A 21774-nucleotide genomic window follows, 5' to 3' on the forward strand; every position below is an offset into this window, starting at 1 on the left:
GCCACCCACTGCATTTATGTCAGAGGCCTCCTGCTGCCATATGCTTTTTCGAGCAATCATATCACTTCTGCCTCTGTAAAGCAGGAAGGATCTGTGGCACATAAGGCTCAATGATGACCTCATTCTCTGCATTACTGAATGGTGGCTTTCATGGAACAAATGGTCTGGGTGCTTTAGTCCTGTGTGACATAAAACAGAAAAAAAAAATAATCACATCTGTAGCACATACAGAAATCATTATCCTCAAACAAAATCTGTGCACCCATCCTCAACAAGAAACAATTGAACACACCATTCTCATTTCGGATTACACACAAGCTTATAGACTCCCTGCTTTAGGGGTGGTGCAGGGGGCACAGCCCCCACTATGTAGGGTTTGAAGGTTTGTTTGTTTTTTTTTGTGAACGGCTGAGTGATTTTTTCCCCTTGGGAAAAAATTTGCTGAAGCGGCAGTTCAGGATTTTAACAGGTCAATATTTTCGTGTTGATTAAGACGTGTTCGGTGAACACGTCTTTCAGCATGGTAATATAGACCCATATTTATGATATCTTAACAGTCCAGTTGATTAATGGCACAACAGAATAAGAGCTTCCCATTGTATCTGGATGTGGCAAACAGGTATAGACTGGATAACCACAGCTGTGTATTTTCATAAATTGTATAGTCATGTGCTATACCATGGATATAATTCTCTATCTTTTTTATCTCACCCCACTCCTTCTCACTCTCTCTCTCTCTCTCTCTCTATATATATATATATATATATATATATATATATGTATATATCTCATTTTTTTTGTTTTGTTGTTTTGGGTGAGGAGATATTTAATATGGCTTAAAAATGTTCTGTTGTCATACATTTCTGCTTACAAAAACTGGCATGCAGCCCAAAGATGTAGATTGACCACTGTGTATCAGCCCACCATTCCTCCACAGGTTGCAGAGCACCGACACCCAGCACTTCAGGGTCTCAAGCAGTCAGCGCTGCCTCTACAAACCCTGCCCTACCTGCTACATCTGCATCAGGTAGCTCTGCTCTGATAGCTGGTGTACTTGTCCCCTCCAAGAGTACTATTAGTGGAGTTGGTGATTTTGTCACCCACCAAGACCTGGCAGGGCTGGTGGAGGGTATAATGGAAAGGGATTTTGGTGCCTGAATCAGCTGTATAGAAAATGTGCTTTGTCATATTGCCAAGATGATGCCACATTGAGCACTGCCACAGGAAACTGAGGCAGGAGACAGTGATGACAGTTTTGAGGGGAAGACTAGATTCTCAGTGTTTTCAGGGTTGACATGGGTGAGCCTCCAGTGTCCAATACCTATCCCAAATCATGATGTCCCCCAACCTTTTATGTCCATCACCATCCCTGTCTGTCTTATTTTTCCTGTATGTCTGCATCTGTTTCCTCATCTATAGGTTCATAGGTGTTTACTAGGCTATCAACCAGAAGGGCCTTTTTAATCCTAGCCATGCATCACAAATATCTGACATGTTCTATTACCCTTGATAAGTGTAAGCAAGGGCTTGGGATGTGAAACTTTTACAAGCATGGACCTTGGAGATGAACCATTTACAGTCTGTCTGTGTCCATTAGAGACATAGGTGCCAAACCAAGGATGAATTTCCTGATGCCCATCCAATTATCCAAGTTACAGTTGAATTAGGTTAGGCAGGAACTCTTCTTCATATGGATGGGACACCTGTTCCAAAGATGTGGTAATCTCTGTGATACATACCTGTTTCTCAGCAGATCATATTTATATCACAGGCAAGGTTTAAGTCTTTAGAATGGGTAAGGAGGTCCATCAGAGAAGGGTCTGACAATGCCTTGTATGCTAGGCATAGATCTCCCCTCAACAGCCTGTAGGAGACAGAATACATGAATAGGACCTTGAGGTGGTCTGCAGAAGACATGTTACTTACACCCTGTATTCTTTTAGTGAGGAACCTCTGTGGACGTTCCAATTGTTGGCTATGCCTGGTTAGGTACATACCAAAGGGGGCACTGTACTCAATGATAGGTCTGATGAATGCTGACTAAACTGGAACAATGACTTCCTTGGACCTAGATGCCATACCTTTTTTATAATCTGCACAACACAGATTGACTTCCTTACTACTATAGACACGTGATGGTCAAAAGATAGATTACTGTCTATGTGTGTTACCAAGTCCCTGACTACTGAATCAACTCTTAAGGTGCTGTCAGTATGATAGATACCAGGGTGGATGACTTCAGGAAGGATACTATTATGCATTTCTTTGCATTTAGTTTTAGTCCATGGCTCTGGCACCAGTTGTTTGTCTGTCTGTGTCAGCCCTTGCTGGAGAACAATTGTGTCTGGGAAATTCAAGTGATGGCTCCTACTTTGCAATTATCTACAAATTAAGTCAACCAGAGGCCACTAACATTAGCACTGACTTCAGGAAAGTAAATGCCAAAAAGAAGTGGTCGCAGGACCAGTCCCTGAGGGACTCTGCTTGTGAGTGGCCTCTTTGTAGAGGCAGACTCCTCAATTCTAACTCCTTGGGCCCTGTCTGTGAGCCATCAGGTTACACAAGAATTTGTACCTAACCTCTTAAGTTTGTCAACAATACCTGAATAGGAGTTGTGTCAAATTCCTTGGCCAGGTCAAGGTAGGCAGTGTAAACCATTTTGCCCTCATCCATTGCTTTGGTAACATTCTCAAAGAAGTCGAAGGTTGAGTAGGTATGACCTGCCCTTGATGAAACCAAACTTGGTTGGGTCCAGTGTCTGAAAGTTTCCTATGTCACTATGTCATTACTGATCATTTCCATGATAATTCTTTCCATGACTTTGCATATGAGACTAATGTGACTTCTGGTCTGCGCTTTCCAGGGTTTGTAGATGGCCCATCCTTGTGCAGAGGGACGACTGTTGCTGTTCTCCATTCATGACTCACAAAGCTTGTTTGGAGGCTACAGTTAAATAGCAATTCCAGACAGCATGCCAGATCATGTTTCATGCTATTTAGAGGGCATTCTGTGAAACTGTCTGGGCCCATTAATGCAGTGATCTTGGCCTTAGAGAGAGAATTAAGGACCTGCTCCCTAGTGATAGTGAGGGGGGTTATATTTGATGTTTTTTTCTGGAGGAAGGTTGATGGGGAAAGAGGCGTAAGGTTGGAGCTAAATTTGTCAGCCAGTAGGTTTGCGATATCTTCTGGCTCAGTATAGGTGGCTCCATTTACAATGAGCTCTGCACACAACTGTGTATTGCCTTTGAGGTTGCAGACATAGCTAAAGAATGCCTCATGGTTGTCCTTTGCTTGGGAGACCAAATTTATCTCAGATTTGGCTTTGGAAGACGGTATTTGTTCTCTAGAGTTGTTTGTTTATTTTGATGAGTGTTGTTATCCTGCTGGGTGCTGCACCTCCTAATTTTTGTCATAATTTGTTTCCTTCTGTTATACAGCATACTGATGTTGTGATTCCACCAGGGTGGCTTGATTTTTTTAGTTAGTTATCTACTTCTTCCTGGAGGGTACAGCTGCCTCTACACAGCTGTTAAAATGCTTGTATAGGGTTTCTGTGAACAGGTCTGCATAGGCAGCAGTGTTCTCAGGGTTTATGGGGTTTTAAATTTTGCCAGGTTATCATTTAATACAAGGAAGTTAGCCTTAGAGTAGTTCCTGAATATATCAGGATTAGCTGGGGTTCCATGTTTTATTTTTACCTACCAGACCCTAACATTCCTAAGCCTCTTCCCCAAAATTCCTATCTCTTTGAAAGTCAAAAATGTAAAAAATTGCACTTGTCCCACAAAAAATAAAGATCCATACATAACGCTCCACTTCACATATGTGCCTTCTTGACACACCTGATTAGGTACAATTGGCTGCCCAACATTATTTTGTTGTTGTCATCTATCATTGGTGTGGAGACAGTCCAACTTCAGCAATTTCTCTCTACACTTCTACATTTATGTTGTTGAGATGTGGATAGCTATGGTTTTCTCCCACTACCTTCCTACAAATTTCTTTATTATTTTCCCTGCGTCCACTGCTCTGCTCCCCCCATTTCACCACTTTCTAGTCAACCCCTTTTTCACGTTTAGTTTGATCAAAACATAGAATTACAGACAAAACCCATGGCCAGAAATGGTCCATAAGAACACTTTTTTTCCCCCTCAGTATTTGCACAGACATTGGCATCACACACCAATGCTGAATGACAGGGAATGGCAGTTCATGTCCCATGATAGAACCTGGTCAGTTGTTGCCATCACCCCCAGTAGTCCAGTTATCCTCACCCAAAGTTGATTAAACATGCTGTTCTATCAGAATACAGATTTAAGGCAGACTAAAGGCAATAACTGGCAACAGTTACTCTTAACAGTTGTTTGACTATTGGATATAGCCAAGTGCAAATTCCTCTGTGGAGTGATGGAATAAATCAGTTGTTTGAAGATTAATTTTTCACCACAGTATCAAAGCTTTGATTCCAGATGTATGTCACATTATTTCTTACTGTGATGTACTATAGACATAACTCATGGCTAGGTGTGGGTAATGCTTGATTTACCCACAGTTGGCATGGTTTGGTAATGAGGGTAAAGCCAACATCTGTGCAAATACATTTCTCAGAATTGTGCTTTAGCAAGGCATTTTAAACAAAAATAAGTATTGTTACTGGATTATACTACTAGATAAATGAAACCAGGAACCAATAGTGAAAGACTGAAAATAACAAAATCCCAGTCTGAAAAAAGGATCTGCAGCCAGGTGTAACGGTTAAAACCAAGTGTATTGAACTGTAATTCCACAAGATTAAGCACTTTTATTAGCTTGTAACTGTTTCACTTCTCAGAATCATTAAAAACTACATCTCAAATCAAATGTAAAGGTCCCTCATAAAGTCACATGATAAAAAAGACCAATAGCAACAATTCATCTATAAAATAGTCTCTTAGGATGATTCTGAAGAAGTCAATCTGTCACACATGGTTGCCAATCCTTTTAAAGACTGGGATTTTGTGGATTATATTAATTCATTACATGAAAATTGCTTAATGTACTCGTGAGTGCAGTGAACTGAGTGGTTTACCGACCATTTCATTCTGGATAGTTGTGTTTGCACTGTAGCACTGACAGTTACAAATGATATACAACCACCTACAGCCTTGGCACATGTAATCCATCATTATTTATCCCTCCTGCATTGGAACATTAAGTCTTGCTTGGTATTGACAGCCTGCATTGCCCATGCATGTGCATATAACATTGCTAATATCAGTAGCATTCATTAAGGTTTACATATCATCATCATAACCATGAATGCTTCGTTGTCCATCCTGTGTTTCACAGGTGTGTGTGTCTCTCATGTACATAACACATGTACATGTCACTTTCAGTTCTGCAATATATATTAATGACAGCATAGCTGTATTTATTATTTTTCATAAAATTGTACTTATTCCTTCATAGAAACAAATATGGATTTGCACAAAACCTTCAACATCATGATATCTTCTTTGACACAGAATAAGAAGTTACTCTTATCATACACTGCACTGTCACACTATAAAAGAGTTTTGTGCTGGCACTTGCATTAAGTATTGTGCAAATAGATGTGTAGGGTGTTCTAATCTTACAGCTTTCAACTGTGTGCATGTGTATTGAGTTGTCTAAATATGACCTGTGTACATGTGTGTGTGTCTGTGTGTGTATACAGCAGAGTTAATATGACCTTATGTACTACTGGCCTCAATAAAATAGTAGCCTGGAGAAACTTTTACACTGCAGACTTTTCTCCAAGCATCATCTTCTATGTAACACAACCCTGATGTCATCTTCTATAAAGTGCACTCTCACACTATAAAATTCAGACTTCCACAGTGGCACTGGTATTAAGTACTGTGTTCTCTAGATTGCATAACCAGACAGGTAAGCAACCCTAATCTTACAGCAGTCAGTGTGTGTGTGTGTGTGTGTGTGTGTGTGTGTGTGTGTGTGTGTGTGTGTGTGTGTGTGTGTGTGTGTGTGTGTGTGTGTGTGTGTGTGTGTGTGTGTGTGTGTGTGTGTGTGTGTGTGTGTGTCTGTGTATGTGTGTGTGTGGACTTCTATAAATATGACCCTAACTACAGCTGACCTCCATAAAAAATAGCATCCTGAAGAAATGTTTACACTGCAGGGTGATACCACATGAATGTCAGACCTTTCTCCCAATGTCATCTTCTCTGCAACACAGTGTTGATATTATCCTCTATAAAGTGCACTCTCACACTATAGAAGTCAGACTTTTGCAGTGATGCGTGCACTAAATACTGTGTCTTCTAGACAGCATAGCTAGATAGAGGGGGTTCTAATCTCTCAGCAGTCAACTGTGTGCATGTGTATTGAATTGTGTAAATATGACATTAACTTCTGCTGGCCTCAGTAAAATAGTAGCCTGGAGAAACTTTTACACTGCAGGGTGAGTCCACAGCAATGTCAGACCCTTCTCTGAACATCATTTTCTCTGCAACACACCTCTGATGTTATCCTCTATAAAGTGCATTTTCATAATATATAAGTTGGGCTTCTGTGGTGGTACTTGCATTAAATACTATATCCTTTAGATTATATAACTTGGTAGGTAAGAGGTTCTTATTTCACAATAATCGTGTGTGTGTGTGTGTGTGTGTGTGTGTGTGTGTGTGTGTGTGTGTGTGTGTGTGTGTGTGTGTGTGTGTGTGTGTGATGTTGGGTCCATAGCATCACTGCCAGATTAGTTCAACAGCTCTGCTCATAAGACTCCCACTTGTGAGAAACATTAACTTGGTTAGGACAATCCCACATTCACTTTTTACTTTGTTGACAAACACGTACAGTCTGCAACACACAGATGAGATCATTTCAGTAAGGTACTGTCAAAGCCCTGAAGTCAGATCTCTTCTGTGTGTGTGTGTGTGTGTGTGTGTGTGTGTGTGTGTGTGTGTGTGTGTGTGTGTGTGCACGTGTAGTATGTGTGTGTGTGTGTGTCTGTGTGTGTTCATATGATTGTGTGAATGTGAATGGCTGCAGGAGTGTCTTACACCTCTTAGTATAGACAACATTTACAGTTTCACATAACTGCAGAAGTAATTTTTGCAGACATTTCTCCTTAGCATGGCATAGCTGATGTCATCCTTTCAAAGATGCAGTGTGGCTCACATGCAGCCAGACTTCTCATGTGGCATGTGAGTATAATACAGTTGTGTACATTGTTCCGGTGCATAAGTAAGGAGTTCAAAAACAGGAATGACTGTCATCTGTGAATGTGTGTTCTTCCTCTTACTGTACAGAACAGGTTGCAAATACATATATGAGATATCTTTACAGTGTGTTTGTGCTGTCCAACCACTTTTTAGCAGAAACATGAAGGTAATACGCAATGGTGATATTATCCATTGAAATGTGCAGTGTCACAGTTGTGACATAAATCTGTGGTTGTGCTTGTGTTTCAGCAAGCCTTCATTAGACTGTGATGTTAGCTATGCATTTGAAATCCTGACATCACTGCTTGTAGTCAATGTATATGTTGTTAATATCATTGTCACCTACATGTGCTATGTTCATGTGTAGAAGTTATTTCCTGGTACAAGAGTTTATTCTGAATTTACTTTAGAAAGGCTGTATTGAAGACTGTATGATGTTGTCATTTGAATAGATTCTCATTCCATAACAGTTGCAGTGAGAAACCTGCTCAGGAATGAAGACATGAGATGATGTAATGCATGTTGTTGATTAAGTAAGGAATGTGTTCCAATACAGGATTATATCCACATTGTAAATAATCGCTGTTCTATGATCACAGTGACAACAGCAGGGTCTACAGGTGTGTTTGGGTATACCTAGCATCAGGCAATGTTGTCTGACATGCAGCAAGATTTTTTCCAATTAATTACAGGGACACATAACCACACATATGACAATTGGTGATGCACTTATAGCATGTCACATTCATTGATCCCACTATGATCTTGATTTTTCTCAATGCTTAGCCAAGTGTTCCAAACCAGCACAGAGTGACTGTAAGCATTAGTGTCCTTAACTGTTCTGCAGGAAAGACATCTCCACAATTATACTTTGTACATATAGAGGGGCAGAGGTGTCCCCCATCCATTTAGTATATAAAAATGATAGGCAAATAAAGTACAGCTGATTGAATTACTTTACATAGGTGGAGTTCAACAGCTGTGAAAACAGTTCCAGTGACACATGTGATCAAAAGCCATATTGTTAGTTGGCAGAGTTGTACAGTGATTCACTTTGTGTGAATGCACTGACATCACACAACACCAACTACATCACGTTAGTCTTATCCCGTGGCATGTTGCATGAAAATATGTGACCATAGCTTTGGATTTCATGGCAGCAGACATTTGTTACGCCAATGTCATGGTGACAGTGCAACATTGGCACATGCATTGAGTACAGTGGTATGCACGAGTGTGCTCCAGTTCTCGGGTGGTATGTGTACAAACATACAAAGAAACCTTCATTGACCACAGAACAATGCTATATGACTGATCACAGTTGTGTGCACATGACCATACTCACTACCTAGCCATAAGTCTGACATGCTGATATTACTTACATTCATTGTCAGGCATCTTTTCTTAATTCACACATTAATTTCATTTGTTTATAACAATACCCACTGCTACCTCCTGTGGAACATGCCGACAATGCACAGCTCTGGGAAATACATTTTATCACAGTGTTGTGTTTGCATCTGTTCTTATCTGTCTGCACAATAACTGTGTCAGGGAAGAGTTCTTTAGACAAAGGTATTACATATGTCACACTCTGCTCCCACATTTGTGACACCACACATCTACCTAAGGGACACATAACCATTAGAATACTGAAGTGCATAATTCCCTTTAAGGATGATCTTTCATACATGTGTTAGGCCTGTTTCTATAGAGTGCATAGTTAATACACAAGTCAGTGGTAACATTGATCAGGAGGGTTTGATTCTTGCAAAGCGAGATGGTGGCTTCTAAGCCAGTCCTATTTTCCAACATGTTATATTGATGAAATGCATGCTGTGCAAATATCCCATAATGTATGTACTGTCCTTGTGAACTGTTATCTGAATTCATCATGTTAATGACATTTATATGCCATACAATCCCCTCTGGTACAATGTTAATTTGTGTAAATGTTACGTCCTATAATATCAGCACTGCTTTTTTTTACCTATATTTGCTCAGGAACCATGACCACCATTAATTAACACATGTATTGCAAAATTTTATTATTACAAAATTTTCTTTGTGACATAAGCACCTTCACATTTATTATCTTACTAGAATTTGAACATTTACTCTCCCCTCTTACATATTTCTGTATACATCTCCTTGATTTCAGTACACTTCATCTGTCTGTTAGCCCATCTGTTGTAGTTGCCCTTGTTATTTACCCAACTGTCTTACTTATTTCTGTATTCATATGTTTGCTTTATGTGCACATTACACTCAGTACACTTTCCCTGCCGGGTACAGCTTGCATGATGAGCAGCATGCATATGCAATCTGAGCGGCTGGTCTTTGTGCTAACATATAAACTTCAAGTAGTCTTCGTGGGAAGCCTTCACAGTTGTACATGAATCCCATGGCATGTCTTTATCAACAGGATAAGAGTGTTTATCCATTTTATTTTGACATTTTCAAGGAGCTCAAATAAAGTTTGCAGGATTATTTACTTTCCTCCCTCATGCTCTGTTCTTTTTTCCAGTGTGGCTTTAAAGGTCTTGCTTAAGGAACCTTTTAGATTACATGAATAATTGGACAACTGTTTGAAATTCTGAGATTCATTAGCATGATTCACAGATTAGCAAGACTGAATGTCGAAAAATGTGGAATTACATATACTAATTCTGAAATTGCTCTTCATCTGAGTATTTCCTCTTCCTCTAGGTATGGTGGTCTTGGAGATGGTATTAATAACTTTGGAGGGAGGAGACATTGTGGGGGGCAGGAAGTTGCTTTTGATCACGTGTCACTGGAACTGTTTTCACAGCTGTTGAACTCCACCTATGTAAAGTAATTCAATCAGCTGTACTTTATTTGCCTATCATTTTTATATACTAAATGGATGGGGGACACCTCTGCCCCTCTATATGTACAAAGTATAATTGTGGAGATGTCTCCCTGTAAAAACACCTTTAAAGGAGAAAAGTGATGTTTGACTTTATTCTCCTGTATTATTAGTCTTTCCAAATGATGTGGATATTCTACAAAAGGGCCTTATAGAAACAGATGCTTGGTGCCAGAGCCATGGGCTCAAGCTCAATGCCAAGAAATGTATAGTTATCCCCTTTGGGAAAAACATGTACCCTTGTATTACCACATTAGTGGCAGTACACTAAACACCGAAAGTGTGATAAGGGACTTAGGGACACAGGTGGACAGTGGTCTCACTTTCGATAACCACATAGCCAGGAAATCCTTCTATGTGGCACACTTCATCACTAAGGGCTTTTCATCCAGAAAAATTAGGTCATTGTCCCACTGTACTCATCCCTCATTAGACCCATTATAGAGTACAATGCCCTATTTGATATCTACCTCACAAGACATCTGCAATAACTGGAAAGGCCACAGAAGTACCTCACTAAAAGAATCACAGGCCTAAAGGAGATGCCCTATGCTGACCATCTAAAAAAACTCCAGCTATACTCTGTCGCATATTGCCTACTCAGAGGTGATCTCTGCTTAACATACAAGGCCATGTCAAACCCAGTGCTGTTAGACATGCTACACTTAAAGAAATCCCAATCCTTCAGTGCTACACGCTGCAGGGATCTAAACCTGGTCATCACAATGAACAAAACATGCTGGAGGGATAGGTTCCTGACCCAAAGACTCCCCATACTCTGGAATAGACTGTCCATACATGTCAAGCTGAGCGCCTCTTTGGCCCTCTTCAAAAGGAACCTTGACGATTGGATGGGAGATAGGAAATTCACCCCGGGGATCACGTCAGTCACCCTGCTAGACAGAAGACCAGGGAAGTAAATATTGTGGGAAGAAATAGCCAGGGAATTGATATGGCTAGGCTTGTATAGGCCCTAGGGCCGATAGCCTAGTACCAACCTATGAACCTATAATTCATCATTCCAGGGTTCAGTTTTAAAGTCTTGACATTTGAATGGGGAGAGGAGTATTGGCGACAAGAAGGGTTTTGTGTTTCTGATAGTGAATTAACATCACTAACCCTGCCCCTGCTAAGAATGTACATTCTAAGTTTATACAAGCACTGTTTTATATATAAGCACTTTATATTAAATAATACATGGTAAGCAAGCAATATTAAATTATTGTTGAAATACACATAAAAAATTCTGTTCTGAAAATTATGTCATAATTAGTGAAGATGAAACTGACATTTTTTTGATACACTTAGTCATCTGGCAGAATTTTATGATTTACTAGGGGAAATCTATATAAGAAGATGAAGTAGAAACCACTGTTAGTGAATTAAAAATAATAATTCCACAGGATCAAATGTAGTCTCTACTTTTTTGCATATAAATCATTCTATTATAATTACAATTGCATAATTATATAATACAGCATGAAATTAAATGTTTGCATGACAATAAATGTACTGGTGTCTTAATTCAAACACCTAAAACAGGTCCTATTTATGTGGAAAATATAGGCTGTTTGCAATAATTAATTCATGTTAATATTAGGATCCTATCTTCTATTTTAGCCCTTTAGTTACATCTTGGTTTATGTAGAATTACTTGCCCCTTACAGTCAAATTTAATTCTCAGAAGATATGCTTTTGATAGAATCCTGACTCATGCACTTTTAAAAATAAAAAACAGAATCAGCAAACAGGCTACAGTCTTGCTTTTGGGCATACCCTAGGCATTTGCTGAGTGTCTCTTCTGTTGAGAAAATTACCTTGACATTTAACTTTCTACAGATTTTTTTTATTACAGTAGTAATGCAATTCTATCATAATCTATAAAGAGTTCATACATCTCATCTTTGTTTGGTTTACCTATGAGTGATTGAAGCATACTTGTCTGTCTCTCCAAATGTTGAAAAGCATGAGTCTAAAACACCGTAAAAAACACAAGCACACAAAAAAAATCTTTTTATTGCAGGGGCAAATCCACTCCACCTCCATGTGGGAATCTGCCTCCACATACTCCCTAAATTATATTACAGTGGAGAAAAGAGGGGGAATAAATGAAAAACACTACCAATTTGCACAATGTAATACATTGTGGCAAAACTTTCTATAATATTATTTTTTTTACACTACAGCCACTCAACCACCAGTGCATCAACCAACTGTAACTGTAAATCTTTTTTCTCCCTTATAGCCTCAAAATGGTGTTCTGACAGGATTATAGTCTACTTTCCTTTTTGACCTTTGTTTTGAACCTGTATAATGTCAGCATGGCTATACTCATGCATTTGCTGAAATCTGATTTGATGATTGAAATATGTTTGAGTGTTTCTGACACATTTTACGTATTTTACATAGTAATGCCTTATACCATTCTGAAATGTTGCCAAATGCTTTTGTTCTCTGTTACTGCTGCTCAGTGTTATTGCTTTTGCCTTTGGTCCCAGGTCATGTCTGAAAAGGGTCTTTAGACTAAAAATCTCACTTGTTTAACAAATATTAAACAACCAAACAAATAAAAGCATACATGCATGCAAAACTAAATCCTTTCTTCAGAGACAGAAAGTATATACTTTTACATACTTCAGATTTACCATTTGTATATATTACGGTGACATGAAGATAACAAAGTGGAATGCATACTTTAAATAACACACTATATAAAAGTTCATAAAGTTATTCATTTTAAGGTAGGGTACTGGGCTCTGATGTATTAAATACTTTCTAAATATAATAAATCTCCTGGCATAAATCTCAAAGAAAACAAAGTAAAACTGTAAATTTATATGAAGCATTGGAAAGAATTTAAGGAATAATTGGTGACCCCACCTTTAATATTAATTCAAAATTATTATTATTCACTAATTTCAGTTCAGCAGAGTACCATGAGCTAGAATACTTGACAGTTACTGATTATATTCAATTGCCCTTAAGCAGGTATTATTAAATATGAAACCTTTTAGCATGTATCATTTAGTCATTAACCTAGCCAGATTAGCAAAACATACTGATTCTCATGACAGGGACCTGATATTAATTTGTGGTTAAATGTTCAAGTGTCATCTTCACTTTCTAAAAGTATTTAGTCTTGTTTTCTTATAATTCCATAATAGAATTCAGGGCAGTGAGGGCAAAATGAAGTACAAAAATTGGTCCACTTTATTCCTTAAAGACTAGGCTCATATAAAACAAGGTCTGGCTTAAAGCTGTCAGTTTATTTAAAAAAATATAAAACTCAGAATGTGCAGTTCACAAACTATCAACATGTATACATCATCTAAGCATGCAGCCCATGGAATACCTGTTTCAGTTGTACTTTGAGTCAGTCATTTGGAACATTTAATTTTAAATTTCATTTTTAGTTTACCAGCTAAGAAAACTAGTAATACTTAAAACTTTCCAGGCACATTCTAGTTGTATTGTCACCTCACAGTAAGTAATTTTTTTTTTCTGGCTTGGTTTACACCGATTCTAGAGTTGAGAGTTGGCATAATTGTTAAGGTCTTTACTTCGCCAACACAAAGAGCAGTTCATCTTTGGCTAGGTGTATAATAGTCTACAGACTGATTGCCTATTATTTACCTATGGAATGTGTATTTACAGCTGCAGAGAATGTGTGTTCTTACTGAGTTTAAATGTTTTTCATGGTTTACTATCACAATGCAGAATTAAGGTTTGGTGAACATGGGAATGCCGAACTTAGATGGCTGATTTCCATATTGCCAACCTTCAATTCTGCGAGTCTCCTGTTCAGTGAATGCCACTGTGCATTCACTCATACGTGGGTGATGTTTCGTATTGAGATCATGGGACAGTGCGGATTGGGAGATTTACTCTTTTCTGCACTGTAGTGTGATCTCAGAGTTGGACTATATAAGTGGCAGAGGGTGTGGGGGGGTGCAGCCTGCCACAGGGGGTTGCAGGGGGGTTTGCCCCCCTGCAAAAACATTACTGTTAGCGCTGTGCAGTATGGATCTGGTCCGTAAATACATACATACTGCTGCAAAGAGGACAATGAACTTCAGAAGTAGAATTTGACTTCTCCTCAATTATGTTGCCGATATTCCAACCTAATTAATATTCCAAACATCAAACATGTAAACCCCATTTTTGAATGGTTTACATTCTGATGTTCGATGTTTTAATAGTAAACCGTTTTTTTTTTCACTCGATACTCCTATTTTCCCCTGTATCAAAGACATGTGTCAGGTGGACTGGTCATTCTAAATTGTCCACACAAGTGAGTGGTTTGTGTGTGAAAAAGAAAGGCCTGGCACCTAGTAATCTACTTCTTCTGCCTAGTTTTTGTTGAACTGCAAAACCCCAGGTCTCAGAAATGCCAAAAAACTAGTGCCAAAACACAGGTGAATGAAAAAGTAAACTGCAATTGTCTTTTTTCAAGGGAGCAAGCCCCCCCACCCCACCCCACTCCCACATTTATACAAAACAATTACACAGTTACCCCAACTCAAAGAAGGGAGAAATTACCAAAATAATGGAATCACTGCTGGTATACACTTAGCAATCACACAAGCAGTGATTTTCCATGGAAATCAGTGACATATATTGTGTTCCTCAGCGTCTTGTGCTTTGGGCAATTCACACTTGAAGAATTTCATCTTGGCCACCTGCAGATATATCCTTGACTTGCCTAGTAAAGTCTTTAGATTAGTGGTGGTTATTCAAAGGTTCACTACAGAAGATGTATATGGCTCAACGGTATTGCTTTATATGTATGAGTGTGTGTGTGTGTGTGTATATATATATATATATATATATATATATATATATTAAAATGTATTTTACTAATTTGACGTTTTAATGTATATTTAACTGAACACTACAATACACACACAATAAAGCTAAAAACCAAAAGGGGTGTTTTTGCAGGGGGGAGCCCCCTGCACCCCTTATGTGTGAGGATGTATCCCCTACACCCCCACAAACTAAATAGACTAACTCTGACCTCACAAAACAGTGAAGAATAAATAAAGCTTTCATATTTCACTGTTTTAATAATTTCGCACTAATACTCAGTAACTGCCAGTTATGCAAATCATATTCACAAATATGCATACATTCAAAAGCCCACACATAAGGAAAACTTCACCCACATGCATTCACAAATGCAAACATATTCATACTCATATAGATGATTTTTACTTTAGTCTACGTAAGGTGAGATAGATAGATAGATAGATAGATAGATAGATAGATAGATAGATAGATAGATAGATATGAATATATAAAATTTACATTTTTCAAGCCATGATTTAGTGAGCTATGGATCATTGAATACTTTTGGTACAATCCCAAAGAAGAAGAAAAAAGTCAGAAATGTGAGTCTTAAAGATATGTCCCATTTTAGACATATGTTAAAGGCCATTTCAGATGTTGATCAGGAAGTTAAAGACCCCCACGCAGACACACATCAATCATGCTAAAGCCATTGAAATGTGGCCCAATGCAGTTATATAATTCCATTTATATATCGATCCATGTATATATGTGTGTATATATATATATATATATATATATATATATATATATGCACACACACACACACACACACACACACACACACACACACACACACTCACACACACACACATATATATAGAGAGAGATAACATTAAAACTTTTAATGTAGCCAGACAATCAAATATACTCAGAGAAAGACCCAAGCAGTTACTGACTGTGAGAAGAGCTGCTGTAACTATTCGGCCAAAATTTTAACTAATGAGCCAAAATTACCATACCCTCTGGGAGTAAAATAGGTTCTATCTGAGAAAAGCTGAATAAGAATGTTATAACTGAAAGATGGATGAATAAATCATAATGTCTAGGATCCAGAAAGGGTTACCATGAGTGCCAAGTCCTTTTGTCAGCAGCTAACCCATCACAGTAGTCTTTTCTGGTTCAGAAGCAAGCCCACTACAGTGATTTTCCACTCTTGGAAAAATTACTTAGTGGGTTATCCTGCAGGCCACACTGTAGGTTAATGAGGCATTCCAGGGAAGTAATTAATGCTTATTACCCTTGTGTTGTCCCTCAGAAATGCTTGTGGGATGTAATTTATGCTGCCAAGTGGTTCAGAGAATTGCATTTCTGTATAAATTACCATGTCTGACTGTGATAGTTAACACAGTTGACATGATGTGCTACCCCATTTCAAGTCAATGGAAGAGGTTGCTTTTCAGGTAAATTTACTGAAGTTGAAAAGAGACCTAGTGGTGGTTTAAGGGGTGTGAGCATGAGGATGTGGGTGGTAGTGTATGTACGTCTGCAAGGCTATAAATGGACTAGAATGATTTTGTGTGTGTGTGTGTGTGTGTGTGTGTGTGTGTGTGTGTGTGTGTGTGTGTGTGTGTGTGTGTGTGTGTGTGTGTGTGTGTGTGTGTGTGTGTGTGTGTGTGCATGTGTGTGTGCATGTGTGTGTGTGTGTGTGTGTGTGTGTGTGTGTGTGTGTGTGTGTGTGTGTGTGTGTGTGAGTGTGTGTGTGTGTGTGTGTGTGTGTGTGTGTGTGTGCACGTGCGTGTGTTTTGTCTGCCTGGATAGTCACAGTAGGGGGGTTAGGTAGGGGATTAAGTGTATATATGTGTGTGGATGTGGTGTGTGTGTGTGTGTGTGTGTGTGTGTGTGTGTGTGTGTGTGTGTGTGTGTGTGTGTGTGTGTGTGTGTGTGTGTGCGTCTGCGTGTGTGTGAGTGTGTCTGCGTGTATGAGAATGTGTAGTGGGTGCTGATACCAACATAATGCAGGGGCTGCTGGAAGAAATTACCACCAGAAAGTGCTTGTCAGCATGGACAGTAATAAAGAATAATTCATCGACATGCAAATTAGCTGATAATGTGGTATTCCTCACTGCTGCTAAAAATGTCTCTGAATTGCTTTTTCTGTGATCACATACACTTAGTTTTCATGACTGTAACAAATCTCCTAGAATCACAGCCAATGTTTCACAAATAAGAAAATTTATAAGTTTATTTGAAGAAATAGTCTTTGGAACTGAAATGCAAATCTGCCGTTGTTACTTATCTAAATTTGTAATCTATTGCTTTTTAATGACTGGTGAGAGACTCATTGCTACTGAAGGAGTAGGTTAATACTACAAAGCACTTTTTATCTCACTAAAATATTTTATACTTTACACACAATATTATGAATGTTTTAGAAGTCTGGTGTGAATTACATGACAAATGATTGCTCTACAAGATTTGGTTCAGACATAGGCAATGATTTAGAATAAGGCCCAGCCACCAACAGTAAGGCTGCAACAAAAAGGGCCTTTATCAGAATCGGCAGAACCAGCGATTCAATGACACATTAGGAAAGGCCTTATTGTTAGCTAATTTAAATGTCTCTGAATTGCTGGGAGATAACCGCAAGTACTATCAATCTCTGTTCTGCTGCCCTTGAGCTAATCACCACTAGCAGCTGATGTATCAGATTAGCACAAGCACCTTCCTCGTTCAGTTCCCCAAACACATACACTCATTCAAACACACATACACACACACACACACACACACACACACACACACACACACACACACACACACACACACACTCTCTCTCTCACCTGAGAATACTCCTATCTCTGCAGATGCTCACACATTCAGCCACAATACATACATACAGAAGCACACATGCACACACATATTCCAACACTACCTGTTCACTATACTCCCCAGCTCTTATCTCTAACATGATCTCATCTCAGCTAGCAGTAAGGCTTTATGCAGATAATGCATAAATAATTTACAGTGGGTCGTTTCTGGGGGAGAGCACATGGTTAAATATCACAAGCTGCTCCCCCCGGAATGCATCATTAGCATTTGCAGCAGGCCAGAGAGACAGCCCACCATGGTTTTGCATCACTTTGAGGTAAGCACCATAACAGGGCTGAGTAAGAATCAGAAACAGCTGACCCCCAGCAGGAAAAACAGCTTACTGCTTGTGGTAACATTTCTGAATCCTGATCACAATTCTTGCATGGTAACATCTTGATGTGACTAACTAGAAATCTTATATGAAAATGATCTGTTATAGTTAACCTTGCCTTTTAATTTCTGTTATAAAGACATTGGCAAAAATGATAAATTAGGAATCCTTATAGAAATGCAATGAAGATGCTAATTTTCTTGATACCTATGACAGTCATCTCACCCCATTAATATTATTTTCCCTTCTACTTATCAAGGGTACCAGAACTTGTCAGAGATTTGAGATGCATGGTTAGGCTTAAAAAGGCCCTTGTGGTCATTAGCCTAGAATCTTATGCCTTTGCTTATTTATATTTGGAAGCATGTAAACATTTTATGCATTCTTTATTTATTTTAGACATCAAACGTTAGAAGCAATTAGTTTATCTGAAAGAAGTACAAGCCAAAGTGGAGAACAGCAGTTATTCAGTTACAGATAGATGTTGAATGTACTGCTAAGCTTCTGGAGGTGACGTACAACACAATGGAATCTACCATTTCAGATGTGCTTATCTGCAACAGCTACCATTTCAAATATTTATTTATTTCAAATATAACCAGTGAAGAAAAATCCACTTTAATTGTAGCAGAACTTCAGTAAGTGCTTTCATCTTACAAAAGACTTCATCAGACAAAAGCATTTACTGAAGTTCTGCTACTATTAAAGTGGAGTTGTCTTCACTGGTTTTGTTTTCTTTCTTTCTTTTGGATTGTTTGGTGAGCCCAGAACTGAATGTCACTGTTTTTCATTGGATTTTTTTCAGATATGTAATGGCTGTAAATTCTTGCTAATATCCGGTGGAAAAAAATTATCATATGTTCTGTAGCTCATTCTTAGAATAGGTGGCTGAAGTAAGCTATAAATCTGCTATGACCCACCATTTTAATTTTCAACAGAAACAATGTGCAGCTTCTTTCTCTTTTGTCTTGGTTAGCAGAACAAACTCAGTGAGTGCCACTGAACTAGTAAATCTTTTATACCATTTACTTAACATTCTAAAGTTATACCTCATTAATACTTATTTAAACAAAATGGCTCCATGATTGTCCTGTCATTTACCTTCTTTTTCTCTCTGCATTTTCTGTTTGTTTGTTAGCACAAAATCATTGCTGCCATATATGTATATATTTTTTATTTATTTTATTTATTTTATTTTATTTTACATTTGTTGACCGGGAAAGTCCGACTGGACACATGTCCATTTTCAGCGGAGGCCCGGAGAGAAAAGCTCCAATAGTACATAGTAGGTTACAAAAAGTTCCAATAGTACATAGTAGGTTACAACAATGTTTGACAGCTAACATACGATTGTAGTTATGCACTAAATACCCAGGGAAGAAAAAAAAGTTACATTAGTATGTACAATAACAATTATAAAGAGAAAAACAAAGCATCATATAGTTAGTATACACAGGTAAGAAAAAGTTACATTAGGATGTACAGTGAACAATTATTATAAGAAACAAACCTACAAGTAGTTAGTTTCAGGGGGAGAGTAGATGGCTTGAGGCCTAGGAGGATAGTAATTTCACTGAGGAGGTTGAGGGGAGCTATGGGTTAGTCTGGATTAGAACATTGGCAAAGCCAGTGGGATTTGAAGTGGTGGGAGAGGCCATTTCTGAAAGTATTTAGGGAGGTTGATTCGGTGAGACTAGGTGGAAGAGAGTTCCATATTTTACCCACTGTGTTTGAAAACAGAGAGTCACCTCCTGAGTTACAGGATTTGATTGTCTGTGCAGTAATCTGTGAGATGATCTTAGTCTATTTAGGTTGGTATAAGGGGTAATTATTCCAGACAGGCCGGAGTGTTTTCAGGTTGAGAGAGTATTTTGTAAGCAATAATAAGTTGCTTCTGTAGAAGTAGATTTGGTAGTTCTATCCAACCTAGGTTCTGAAGATTAGTACAGTGATGGGTTTTGTAGGGCAGGCCTGTGGCAAATCTTGCAATATGATTATAACAACAAGAGAGTTTAGATAGATCCGATTTGTTGGGATTTGTAAGTATGGGGAGGCATACAAGAGGGTAGAAAGGAGATGGGTGCGAGCAATGGCAACTTTAGCCGTGGGAGTCAGAAAAGATTTTATTCTATAAAGGGACCCCAGTTTCTTATTAACAGTTTTGATAGTTTGGTTGATGTGCACATCAAATCTGAGTTTGTTGTCAATGGTAACCCCTAATAGCTTGGTATGAGGGTCGGGGGTGATGGTGGTTCCATTGTTGGATTGTACACAAAAGGGAAAAGTTGGTGTTTTATGGGTAGGATGGAAGAGTAGCATTTTCGCTTTTTGGATTAAGGATCAGTTGGCGTTCTGATAACCAATTCTCAACTGCAGTGAAACAGTCTTGAGTTTTGGATAATAGAATAGTTGGGGATCTATCTGAGCAAATTAAAGTCGAGTCATCAGCATATTGAATACATGTAGACTCTGGGATGACTTTGTTAAGATCATTAATAAAGATGGAAAATAGAAGAGGGCCAAGTATGGAACCTTGGGGACTCCTATGGTGTTGGGTATGAGGTCGGAGAGCTTGCTTTGCCAGAGCACAGCTTGTTGCCTATCAGAAAGATAGGCATGAAACCAGTCTAGGGTTTTGTTATCTAGATAGAGAGTTTTTAGGGTTGCATGCAAGAGTTTGTGGTTGACCATATCAAAAGCTTTTGATAGGTCCAAGAAGAGGGCTGAAGAAATTTTTTTGTCATTCCGGTTAAGATTGATAGTGTTTGTGAAAGAGAGGAGAGCGGTAGTAGTGCTATGTTTGAGCCTGAAGCCATGCTGGGAGTTGGTTAGCAGGTTTTCCTGAGTTAGGTAGTGGATTAGTTGTTTGTGAATACTTTTTTCCATGATTTTTGCCAGTGGTGACAAAATGGCTATTGGTCTGTAGTTTGAGAGGTCAGTGGATGAGCCACCTTTATGGAGGGGATGACATGGGAGATTTTCCATATGGAGGGATTGTGGATTCAGTTATGGTCCGATTAATTAAGATTGAGATGGGATAGGCTATAACATCCGCAGCTTTTTGTAGAAAGTCTGCTGGAAGTAGGTCTGCTGCGAGAGTGGTTGGCTTTAGTTTCCTTAGTAAGGATCGGATGTATGCAGTAGGGACAGGTTGTAGGTTGAATAACGGCGTGGTCTTCTGGGTGGGACTTGTGGTTAGGGAGCAGGGGGCTACTTGTTGGTTGGCTAAGGATTTGATCACATCGATGAAGAAGGTATTAAAGGATGTGGCCACTTCATCTGGGTTTTTCATAGTTAGGTTTGCTGGTGTGGGGTGGAGGACCTGCCTGGATGGAGAAGTTTGTTTATTCCTGTCCAAAACTTTTGGGGTTGTTTTGATGTTTATGTTGTAGTTGGAAATAGTAGTTCTTTTGTCCATTAAGATAGATTTTTTTGTGTCATTTCTTAGTTTTGGAAGTTGGTACGGTCTAGGGGTGTCTTGGTAGTACGCCATTTATTCCATGCTTTGTTTCTAGCTTTGATTTTGGCTGTGGAGTCTTTTGATAGCCATGGTGCTATGAGAGCTTTTGTTTTGATTAACCGTTTGCGGGCATGTGTGTCAAGTATGTTTAGAAATGTGGAGTTAAATTTTATTACAGCTTCTTCTAGTGGGAGGTGTTTTAGGATTGACCAGTTACAGGACTGCAGCTC

Source organism: Protopterus annectens, chromosome 3.part1 (genome assembly GCF_019279795.1).
Source record: "Protopterus annectens isolate FY-2018-M chromosome 3.part1, PAN1.0, whole genome shotgun sequence".
Classification (NCBI taxonomy): Eukaryota; Metazoa; Chordata; order Ceratodontiformes; family Protopteridae; genus Protopterus; species Protopterus annectens.